Consider the following 11,115-nt stretch of genomic DNA (forward strand, 5'->3'; position numbering starts at 1 on the left):
AGTAGTTGTGACCCCTGTAATTGTGCCCCCAGTCGCTGTGCCCACAGTCGCTGTGCCCCGAGTAGCAGTGCCCCGAGTAGCAGTGCCCCCAGTCGCTGTGCCCCCTGTAGCTGTGCCCCCGTAGTTGTGCCCCCAGTCACTGTGCCCCTTGTAGTTGTGCCCCCAGTCGCTCTGCCCCTTGTAGTTGAGCCCCCAGTCGCTGTGCCCCCTGTAGTTGTGCCCCCAGTCACTGTGCCCCTTGTAGCTGTGCCCCTTGTAGCTCTGCCCCAATAGCTATGCCCCCAGTCACTGTGCCCCTTGTAGTTGTGCCCCCAGTCGCTGTGCCCCTTGTAGTTGTGCCCCCAGTCGCTGTGCCCCCTGTAGTTGTGCCCCCAGTCACTGTGCCCCTTGTAGCGGTGCCCCAAAGCCCAAACACATTAAAAAAAAACACACACACACACACACACATACTTACCGCTTCTGCAGCGCTGCCTCCGTCTCCGTCCGCCAGCTCCTCTCATCTCTACTATGGGAGAGACGTCATGACTCATGACGTCTCTCCCATAGTAGCGCCGCTCAGACACCAGGGGTCAATTATGACCTCTAGTGTCAGTTAGTGGCGCCTGCTGCAGCCGGGAAAGGGGATCGCTAGTGATTGGACAGCGGATCCAGCACTGGATCTGCTGGACCAATCACATCTGGGGGACTGACAGGGGCGTGACATTGCGGCACCAGTAAAGGTGCCGCTTCCCCATGCATTTTCAATGGGCTTTCACAGCCCATTGCTGCGCCCCGCCCCCTGCCTGCTCCCCGCTGCTACCATTACAGTCCGGGCAGCTCTCCCGCTTCCTCAACCCAAGGATGCAGCACAGTAACAGGGGACAATGGTTAAAATAATAGAAGAAGATATTTATAACAGATGCTGTGTCATAAATATCTTCTTTTTATTAATTTAATCATTATGACAGGGGAGGCACTGCCTCCCCTGCCTCCTCTGACTGCACGTCCCTGCTACCTCGCAACCGACAATGGTAGGTATGCTCCGGGTGCAGTGTTGGAACCCCCAGTACTTTTCCAAGACACCTCTGATACCGCACCTATTAATCACAACATCGACATTGTGCGTACACTCTTTGTAACACGTGCAGCATAGGAGTTTGAAGGAATTGCAATGTGCAATAGTAATAAAATCGCTCAACTCTTAAAAATATTGCATTAAAAAAAATGAAGAAAAAAAAAATCGCTCAACTCCGTCAACACCAGCATTGAGTAGGTCCCAGAAGTGACTAAAAAATAAATTAATACTGTATGTATCGGGCATATAAATCCATCTTTGCAAGACATCAGAGATTGATGCCCATCCCTAGGCCAGCCAGCAGGAACAAACCAATGTCGGGCCTCAGACCTAATGGACTACAGCCAGCCCAGACTAATGTCAGGTTACTTCCTTAAAAAGAAAAAAAGGTTTATAAAAAGAATAGCTTAAGCGGCCCCATTGTCTTACGGTCAGTAGCTCCCTACAGCCAGTATCACCAGGGAGCTGAGCAGTGGTGTAGCTAGAGGCGTGGAGGCCACTGGCACGCTCTTAGGTTGGGGCTCCTATTTGATTTCTAAAACCCCTTAGATCAATGAAGCCAAACAGGGACCCGGCAGACAAGGAGGGAGCTGTATAGAATGCTAGTCAGAAGTACTCCCAGGGGACAGACAAACCAACGGGCAGCTGTGGGGATACTGCAGGGACACCAACCTCCACAAACAAGCCCCAACAACACAAGCGCGGCAGACAGTGTGGGGCAGGGGAGTCAGGCGGGCACAACAAGCAGCAGCATTGGCGTGGTTGCGGCAGACGATGATCCGGAAATCCAGGCTGCGACTTCGGGCCTATACAGATGCTGGAGCTTGGATGCTGGAGCGCGGTGGGCCCCCTTTACCTTTTAGGCCCCTGGACATTTGCCAGTCTAGCCACCCTGTAGTTACACCCCTGGAGCTGAGTATTAATCATCTGCACAACCAACACCTTTTTAGTAATTTGCGTCATTAATTAATTTTTTTATTGCTGTGATAAACATATGGAGGCTCATTCAGGCGCGGTCTCAAAGCGCCTATTGTATGCACATCGGTCGATGTTTTCTTACTGTGCATGCATCTGAGCCACAGAGCGCACGCGCAGTGAGTGAATTGCGATTGCCCAATGAAAGTGAGTGACAGGAAGACAGAGTTGGGGGTGGTAACGGGGGGTGGTCGGCCAAATGCAGGCGTATCAGGGTGTTCAGACGCCATGTTATGGGTGTGTATAAATTAGCAGTTGTGATCTAACTTGCTACTGGAGAGCCCTCTGCGTCCTGGGGTGTGTGGTTCGTTTTATCGACAGTGTCTAGGTCGACAATGTTTAGCTCGACCACTATAGGTCGACATGGATGGAAGGTCGACAGGGTTTCTAGGTCGACATGTGCTAGGTCGACAGGTCTAAAGGTCGACATGAGGATTTTTTAATTTTTTGGTGCCGTTTTCTTCGTAAAGTGACCGGGATCCCAAATTAGTGCACCGCGTCCCCTCGCATGGCTCGCTTCGCTCGCCATGCTTCGGGCATGGTGCCTTCGCTCCGCTACCGCTTCGCTCTGCACACTTTACCGTTCCAATCGTAGTCCACGTGGATCGTTAAGTATGAAAAAAAAAAAGTGAAAAACTCATGTCGACCTTTAGACCTGTCGACCTAGCACATGTCGACCTAGAAACCCTGTCGACCTTCCATCCATGTCGACCTAGTGACTGTCGACCTATAGTGGTCGACCTAAACATTGTCGACCTAGACACTGTCGATCTTCAGACCGGATCCCGTCCTGGGAGAGCTGCTCAGCCTGTGCGTCTTCAGAGGCACTCAGACTCTGCGACTCTGTGCCGATCTAGAATTATGGTACCGATGTATCAGCAATTATACGCTGTTGGGCGGAAAAGATGCAATAGCAGTGAGCCTCCCCAGGGTTGCCATCATAAATTGTGGGGCCCGGGACTGACAAAATAGGAAGCCCCCCACACACAAAAAAGTTAAATAAAAATAAAAATATATTTTAAAATAATCAAAAACAAAATTTTTATGCAGACATGGAGCAACACCATTTTATGCCCCTTGCACCATATAAAGTCCCCACAGTAATGCCCGTCACCATATTATGCCCCACACAGTAATGCCTGGCACCATATTATGGCCACACAATAATTCTGCAAGTACCTGTTATGGGCCCTACACACTCGGCGATCCGCCGCAGAGCTGCCAAACTGCGGATATGGCTGACGGGCGATCCAGCGTCGAGGGGGAGGTCAGGACCGGTTCTTGCCCTTGTGGCGCCCCGGGCAAAAGATAGGGGCGTGGCTTAATACAGGGGCGTGGTCAGTCACGCCCCCATTTGTAGCGCCGCTGAAAGGAAATTAAAAAAAACAAAAACAAAGTAACTATCCCCGCTCCTGATTCCAGACCTGCAGACCTCCGCCGGCGCCGCTCTTCTCCTCGGATCTATGGGAGAGACGTCAGCCATGACGTCTCTCCCATAGCACAGCATAGGTGTCACGATCCGGGTATCTGGACGCCATTACTTACCCTTCAGATGCCTCCTAAGGCTGGCTCAGCGTTCCAGGACCGGATCCCATCTGTTATACTGATATCCACATTCCTGCCTCCTCTCCTGTCACTCTGAGACGCGGTCACCGCGGCGCCATGTTACATCCGGAATGGCGTCTCCCACGGCCTCCGCCGCTGTCCCTGAGTTTCTGCATGCAGAGTGTCAGAGTGGCGATTACGTCAGCCGCGGCCTCCGCTGTGCCCGCGTGGTTTAGATGTGCACTTATCAGTCTGGCGTCTCCTGTCTCCTGTGGCCGGCGCCGCCATTGCTGTTTTAATTCCCACATGGATTACAAACCAAACTTCCCTCCAAGTGTCTGCATGGGCGCAGCCATCTTGGATTCTGTCATCTGTTCATTTCCACCAATCTGCTGTCTGCATTGTTAATCTGCATAATTGCCTAGCCAATCCCTTCCTTGCTGCAGGTATAAATATTCTGTGCCTGAGCAAGGAAGGCGTCAGTGCTTTGGTTGTCAAACCTAGTTCCAGTTTGTCTCTCTCCTGTGGTTGTTTTCCAGGTTCCAGTTCCTATCTCCACACTTCCACTAAAGAGATCCGCACCAGCATTCCACCTGCGGTGTAGCCTGACTCTCCTATCCATTTGGATTCATCTGCTTCCAGCTACAGATCCACCTGCTTTCAGCATCCAGCTTCCAGCAGAGGTCAGCTCTTCTTAAAGTGCCGGTACCCTTTTCTGCAGATTATCATTTATCACCGGCATTATTATTTCACTGCTCTCAAGCTCCAAACATCACTTCATATTTCATCGCTCTCAAGCTACATTTATCATTTAACTGGTTCCAGCCAGTATCCACTCCGTGCCAACATCAGTCTGGTTCCAGCCAGTACCCACAGCAGCCGTTTTATCCACAGCAGCCCAGCTTTTCCTGGAACACCAGCTGGTACGATCCTGGGCTATCTCCATTGCTACAGTCGGGCCTGGTAAGGACTTTCCAACTAGAAGATTATAAGAACTATCTCACACTACCAGAGCCCTGTGGCCCTTGCCACCCTGTAGAACCCAGGAACTGTATTTATCCTCTGCTGATTTTTATGTTTTCTTTTACTGCTGCTGTGTTACGGAGTTTGTCATAAATAAACATCATTGACTTTTACCCTGGTTGTCGTGTTCACGCCTTCGGGCATTTCTTCTACATGTTACTTACATGTCTAGGGGTCTGATACAACCTCCCAGGTTCCGTTACATCTCAGCCCCTACAACTGAGGCTGCCTCCCGTCAGCTCAGGCCCTCAGTTGTGACAGTAAGCACTGACCATATGAATCCAGCCGGAGACCAGGATCAAGCGGCCAGGCCGATGCAAGAACTGGCAGCCCGACTTGAACATCAGGAGGCTGCACAGGGCCACATCATCCGCTGTCTCCAGGATCTCTCTACTCGGCTGGATGGGATTCAGACAACCCTCCGTGGATCAGACGCGTCCGGTGCGTCAACCACAGTGACTCCAGCTATAACCCCACCCACCTTACCCATTTCTGCTCCACGTCTTCATCTTCCAACGCCAGCAAAATTTGACGGATCTCCAAGATTCTGCAGGGGATTTCTCAACCAGTGTGAGATTCAGTTTGAGCTACAACCTGGCAATTTTCCCAGTGACCGTACAAAAATTGCCTACATTATCTCTCTTCTCAGTGGCTCAGCCCTTGATTGGGCATCACCGTTATGGGAGAGGTCCGACACCCTGCTATCCTCCTACACTGCATTCGTGTCAACATTCAGGCGTATCTTCGACGAGCCAGGCCGGGTAACTTCAGTTTCATCTGAGATTCTCCGTTTACGCCAGGGATCACGTACTGTAGGTCAATATCTTATACAGTTTCAGATCCTGGCATCCGAACTGGCATGGAACGACGAGGCCCTGTATGCTGCATTCTGGCATGGCTTATCTGAGCGTATTAAAGATGAGTTAGCTACCAGAGACTTACCTTCCAAGTTAGATGAGCTAATATCACTCTGCACGAAAGTTGATTTACGTTTCAGAGAGAGAGCAACTGAGCGTGGAAGATCATCTGCTCCAAAATCTTCTGCTCCTCCTCCTCGCCAACTGTCACCATCTAAAGACGAGCCCATGCAAATTGGCCGTTCCCGTTTAACTCCTGCTGAGCGCCGAAGACGCCTCTCTGAGTCTCTTTGTCTTTACTGTGCAGCTCCGTCTCACACAATCAATGCCTGTCCCGAACGTCCGGGAAAACTCCAAACCCTAGCTCGCCCAGGAGAGGGCCGGCTAGGAGTAATGATCTCCTCTCCATCTCCTCATGATTGTAATCTCCCAGTGTCGCTCCAAATTGCTCAACGTTACCGGAACGTCATTGCCCTCCTTGATTCCGGAGCAGCTGGGAACTTTATTACCGAAGCCTATGTTAAACGGTGGTCCCTACCCACCGAGAGACTTCCTTCGTCCATTTCCTTAACTGCCGTGGATGGCAGCAAGATTTTTGATGCAGTTATTTCTCTAAGGACTCTACCAGTTCGTCTGAGAGTGGGAGTTCTTCATTCTGAATTTATTTCTTTTTTAGTGATTCCAAGAGCCACACATCCTGTGGTCCTGGGCCTTCCATGGCTCCGTCTTCACAATCCTACAATTGATTGGACGACTACGCAGATTCTGGCATGGGGTCCCTCCTGTGCTGAGACATGTTTGTTTAAAGTATTGCCTGTCTGTTCTTCCTCCCCCAGGTCGTCTGATGTTCCACCTCCTCCATATCAAGATTTCACGGATGTGTTCAGTAAAGCCTCTGCTGATATCCTTCCTCCTCATAGAGAATGGGACTGCCCGATTGATCTCGTTCCAGGGAAGGTTCCACCTCGAGGCCGAACTTACCCGTTGTCTCTGCCTGAGACGCATTCCATGGAGGAATACATTAAAGAGAACCTAGCAAAGGGGTTCATTCGACCTTCCTCTTCTCCAGCCGGCGCAGGCTTCTTTTTCGTAAAGAAAAAAGATGGTGGTCTGCGGCCGTGCATTGACTACAGAGGTCTGAACGACATTACCATCAAGAACCGCTATCCACTACCCCTGATTACTGAGCTCTTTGATAGAGTCAGCGGAGCTACCATCTTTACAAAGCTGGACTTGAGAGGTGCATACAATCTCATCCGGATCCGTGAGGGTGACGAGTGGAAGACTGCCTTTAACACCCGTGACGGACATTATGAGTACCTCGTCATGCCCTTCGGATTGAGCAATGCTCCAGCTGTCTTCCAGCATTTTGTCAATGAGATCTTCAGAGACATTTTATACCGTCATGTTGTGGTCTATGTAGATGATATCCTCATTTTGCCAACAATTTAGAGGAACATCGTTTTTGGGTAAAAGAGGTTCTGTCCCGTCTCCGTGTCAATCATCTCTATTGCAAATTAGAGAAATGCGTCTTTGAAGTCAAGTCCATTCCGTTTCTAGGTTACATTGTGTCCGGTTCCGGACTAGAGATGGATCCTGAGAAACTACATGCAATCCAGAATTGGCCGATACCCTTAACACTCAAAGGGGTCCAGAGGTTCTTAGGGTTCGCCAATTATTACAGAAAGTTTATACGAGACTTTTCCACCATTGTGGCGCCTATTACTGCTTTAACTAAGAAGGGTGCTAACCCGTCCAAGTGGTCTGAAGAAGCTACGCAAGCTTTTCATCTCTTAAAACAACGGTTCATCTCTGCACCAGTTCTGAAACAGCCCGACATCGACTCTCCTTTCATCTTAGAGGTGGATGCCTCCTCCGTTGGAGTAGGAGCGGTGTTATCTCAGAGGGCTAAAGATGGCCATTTACATCCTTGCAGTTTCTTCTCTCGGAAGTTCTCCCCAGCGGAGCGCAACTATGCCATTGGCGACCAGGAGTTGCTAGCCATCAAGCTCGCTCTAGAGGAGTGGAGATATCTGTTGGAGGGAGCTTCTCATTCAATCACCATACTTACAGACCACAAGAACCTTTTATATCTGAAAGGCGCACAATGTCTCAACCCTCGTCAGGCCAGATGGGCACTTTTCTTTTCCAGGTTCGACTTTAAACTCCAGTTCTGTCCGGGCTCTCAGAATCGCAAGGCCGATGCCCTTTCCCGCTCATGGGAGCAAGAAAATGAGTCAGAGTCTTCAGACAAGCATCCTATTATCAATCCGTTGGCATTCTCCACGGTAAGGATGGACTCTACGCCCCCACTAGGGAAAAGTTTTGTGAAGCCGGTACTGAGGAAGAAGCTCATGCATTGGGCCCATGCTTCCCGTTTTGCCAGACATACAGGTATCCAAAAAACCCTGGAGTTTATCTCTAGGTCCTATTGGTGGCCAACTCTGAGAAAGGACGTCATGGAGTTTATTGCATCTTGCCCAAAGTGTGCCCAACATAAAGTCTCCCGCCAGTCGCCTGCGGGGCAACTGGTTCCACTATCCGTTCCCCATCGACCATGGACCCATTTGTCGATGGATTTCATTACAGACTTACCCATGTGCAACAAGTTCAATACCATCTGGGTGGTAGTTGACCGGTTCACCAAGATGGCACACTTCATTCCTCTCACCGGTCTTCCGTCAGCTTCCAAGTTGACTCAAGTGTTCATACAAGAGATCTTCCGACTCCACGGTCTGCCTGAAGAAATTATCTCAGATCGAGGAGTTCAATTCACAGCCAAATTCTGGCGAAGTTTATGTCAAGTCCTCCAAATCAAACTAAAGTTTTCCACGGCTTACCATCCTCAGACCAATGGTCAAACTGAGAGGGTGAATCAGGACTTGGAGGCCTTCCTCCGCATCTATGTGTCTTCCTCTCAAGATGACTGGGTTCAGTTACTTCCCTGGGCCGAGTTCTGTCATAACAATCAGTATCATTCCTCATCTTCTTCAACACCATTCTTCACCAACTTTGGATTCCACCCTAAAGTCCCTGAATTCCAACCGCTCCCAGCAACTTCTGTTCCAGCAGTGGATATCACCTTGCATCAGTTTGCAAACAACTGGAAGAGTGTACGAGCAGCTCTGCTCAAGGCATCGTTCAGGTATAAGAAGTTTGCGGACAAGAAGCGTAGAGCGGTTCCTGCTCTCAAGGTGGGTGATCGGGTATGGTTATCCACGAAGAATTTGAGGTTAAGAGTCCCCAGTATGAAGTTTGCACCTCGCTACATTGGTCCTTTCAAAATTGAGCAAGTCATCAATCCTGTTGCTTACAGACTTCAGTTACCTCCCTTCTTAAAAATACCCAGGACATTCCATGTTTCCCTGTTGAAACCGCTGATCCTGAATCGGTTTCATTCCTCACTTCCTCCAACTCCGAAAGTCCAAACTCAACGAGGTGTTGAGTATGAAGTGGCCAAGATCCTGGACTCACGTCACCGTTACGGTCAACTACAGTATCTTATTGACTGGAAGGGTTACGGCCCTGAGGAACGCTCATGGACCAATGCTTCTGATGTCCATGCTCCTACCTTGGTCCGGAGATTCCATTCCAAGTTTCCTCAAAAGCCAAAGAAGTGTCCTGGGGCCACTCCTAAAGGGGGGGGTGCTGTCACGATCCGGGTATCTGGACGCCATTACTTACCCTTCAGATGCCTCCTAAGGCTGGCTCAGCGTTCCAGGACCGGATCCCATCTGTTATACTGATATCCACATTCCTGCCTCCTCTCCTGTCACTCTGAGACGCGGTCACCACGGCGCCATGTTACATCCGGAATGGCGTCTCCCGCGGCCTCCGCCGCTGTCCCTGAATTTCTGCATGCAGAGTGTCAGAGTGGCGATTACGTCAGCCGCGGCCTCCGCTGTGCCCGCGTGGTTTAGATGTGCACTTATCAGTCTGGCGTCTCCTGTCTCCTGTGGCCGGCGCCGCCATTGCTGTTTTAATTCCCACATGGATTACAAACCAAACTTCCCTCCAAGTGTCTGCATGGGCGCAGCCATCTTGGATTCTGTCATCTGTTCATTTCCACCAATCTGCTGTCTGCATTGTTAATCTGCATAATTGCCTAGCCAATCCCTTCCTTGCTGCAGGTATAAATATTCTGTGCCTGAGCAAGGAAGGCGTCAGTGCTTTGGTTGTCAAACCTAGTTCCAGTTTGTCTCTCTCCTGTGGTTGTTTTCCAGGTTCCAGTTCCTATCTCCACACTTCCACTAAAGAGATCCGCACCAGCATTCCACCTGCGGTGTAGCCTGACTCTCCTATCCATTTGGATTCATCTGCTTCCAGCTACAGATCCACCTGCTTTCAGCATCCAGCTTCCAGCAGAGGTCAGCTCTTCTTAAAGTGCCGGTACCCTTTTCTGCAGATTATCATTTATCACCGGCATTATTATTTCACTGCTCTCAAGCTCCAAACATCACTTCATATTTCATCGCTCTCAAGCTACATTTATCATTTAACTGGTTCCAGCCAGTATCCACTCCGTGCCAACATCAGTCTGGTTCCAGCCAGTACCCACAGCAGCCGTTTTATCCACAGCAGCCCAGCTTTTCCTGGAACACCAGCTGGTACGATCCTGGGCTATCTCCATTGCTACAGTCGGGCCTGGTAAGGACTTTCCAACTAGAAGATTATAAGAACTATCTCACACTACCAGAGCCCTGTGGCCCTTGCCACCCTGTAGAACCCAGGAACTGTATTTATCCTCTGCTGATTTTTATGTTTTCTTTTACTGCTGCTGTGTTACGGAGTTTGTCATAAATAAACATCATTGACTTTTACCCTGGTTGTCATGTTCACGCCTTCGGGCATTTCTTCTACATGTTACTTACATGTCTAGGGGTCTGATACAACCTCCCAGGTTCCGTTACATCTCAGCCCCTACAACTGAGGCTGCCTCCCGTCAGCTCAGGCCCTCAGTTGTGACAATAGGCACTAGAGGCCAATTATGACCCCTAGCGTCTGTGCCACAATGCTGTGCGGTGCGCGATTATGTCATCGCGCATCGCACAGCAAAGGTCCTCTCCATGAAGGGAAACTAGACGCTTAGCATCTGATTCCCTTCACAGCGGGGGGGGGAACAGCACCACGAAGGGATACTAGACGCGTATCGTCTGGTTCCCTTCTCACAGCGGGGGGGCACTGCTGGGGGGGGCACACTGCACAGTGGCGGATCTTGCCATGGTGCGGCGCCCTCCGGATGGCGCCGGCGCCCTCCGGAAGGCGGCGCCCCGGGCAAAAGTCCTGCTTGCCCGTGGCAAGATCCGCTACTGGGGGAGGTGACGGGGGGAGTGACGTCACCCGGCTTCATATCAGTGCATGCTAATATGGACGAGATTGTCTATATTGGCCTGCTTGCATTAGCGACCTGGCACCAACGATAAATGAGCGCGGGGGGGGAGTTGGTGCCTACACACTGCGCCATATGAAAGAGATCTCGTTCCTTAATGAACGAGAACGTTCATATCGTGCAGTGAGATCTGTAAATGTGTAAGGACCCATTAGTTATCAGGGGTTCTGCTCATTGTCAGGGGATTCTGCTGCTTCCCTCCAGCTCTGTATCGAAAACGTCCCTCCCAAAATGGCCGCTGCCTCAGAGAAGACAGTTATTAAAGATACTAG

This window comes from Pseudophryne corroboree, chromosome 10 (genome assembly GCF_028390025.1).
Source record: "Pseudophryne corroboree isolate aPseCor3 chromosome 10, aPseCor3.hap2, whole genome shotgun sequence".
Taxonomy (NCBI): Eukaryota; Metazoa; Chordata; class Amphibia; order Anura; family Myobatrachidae; genus Pseudophryne; species Pseudophryne corroboree.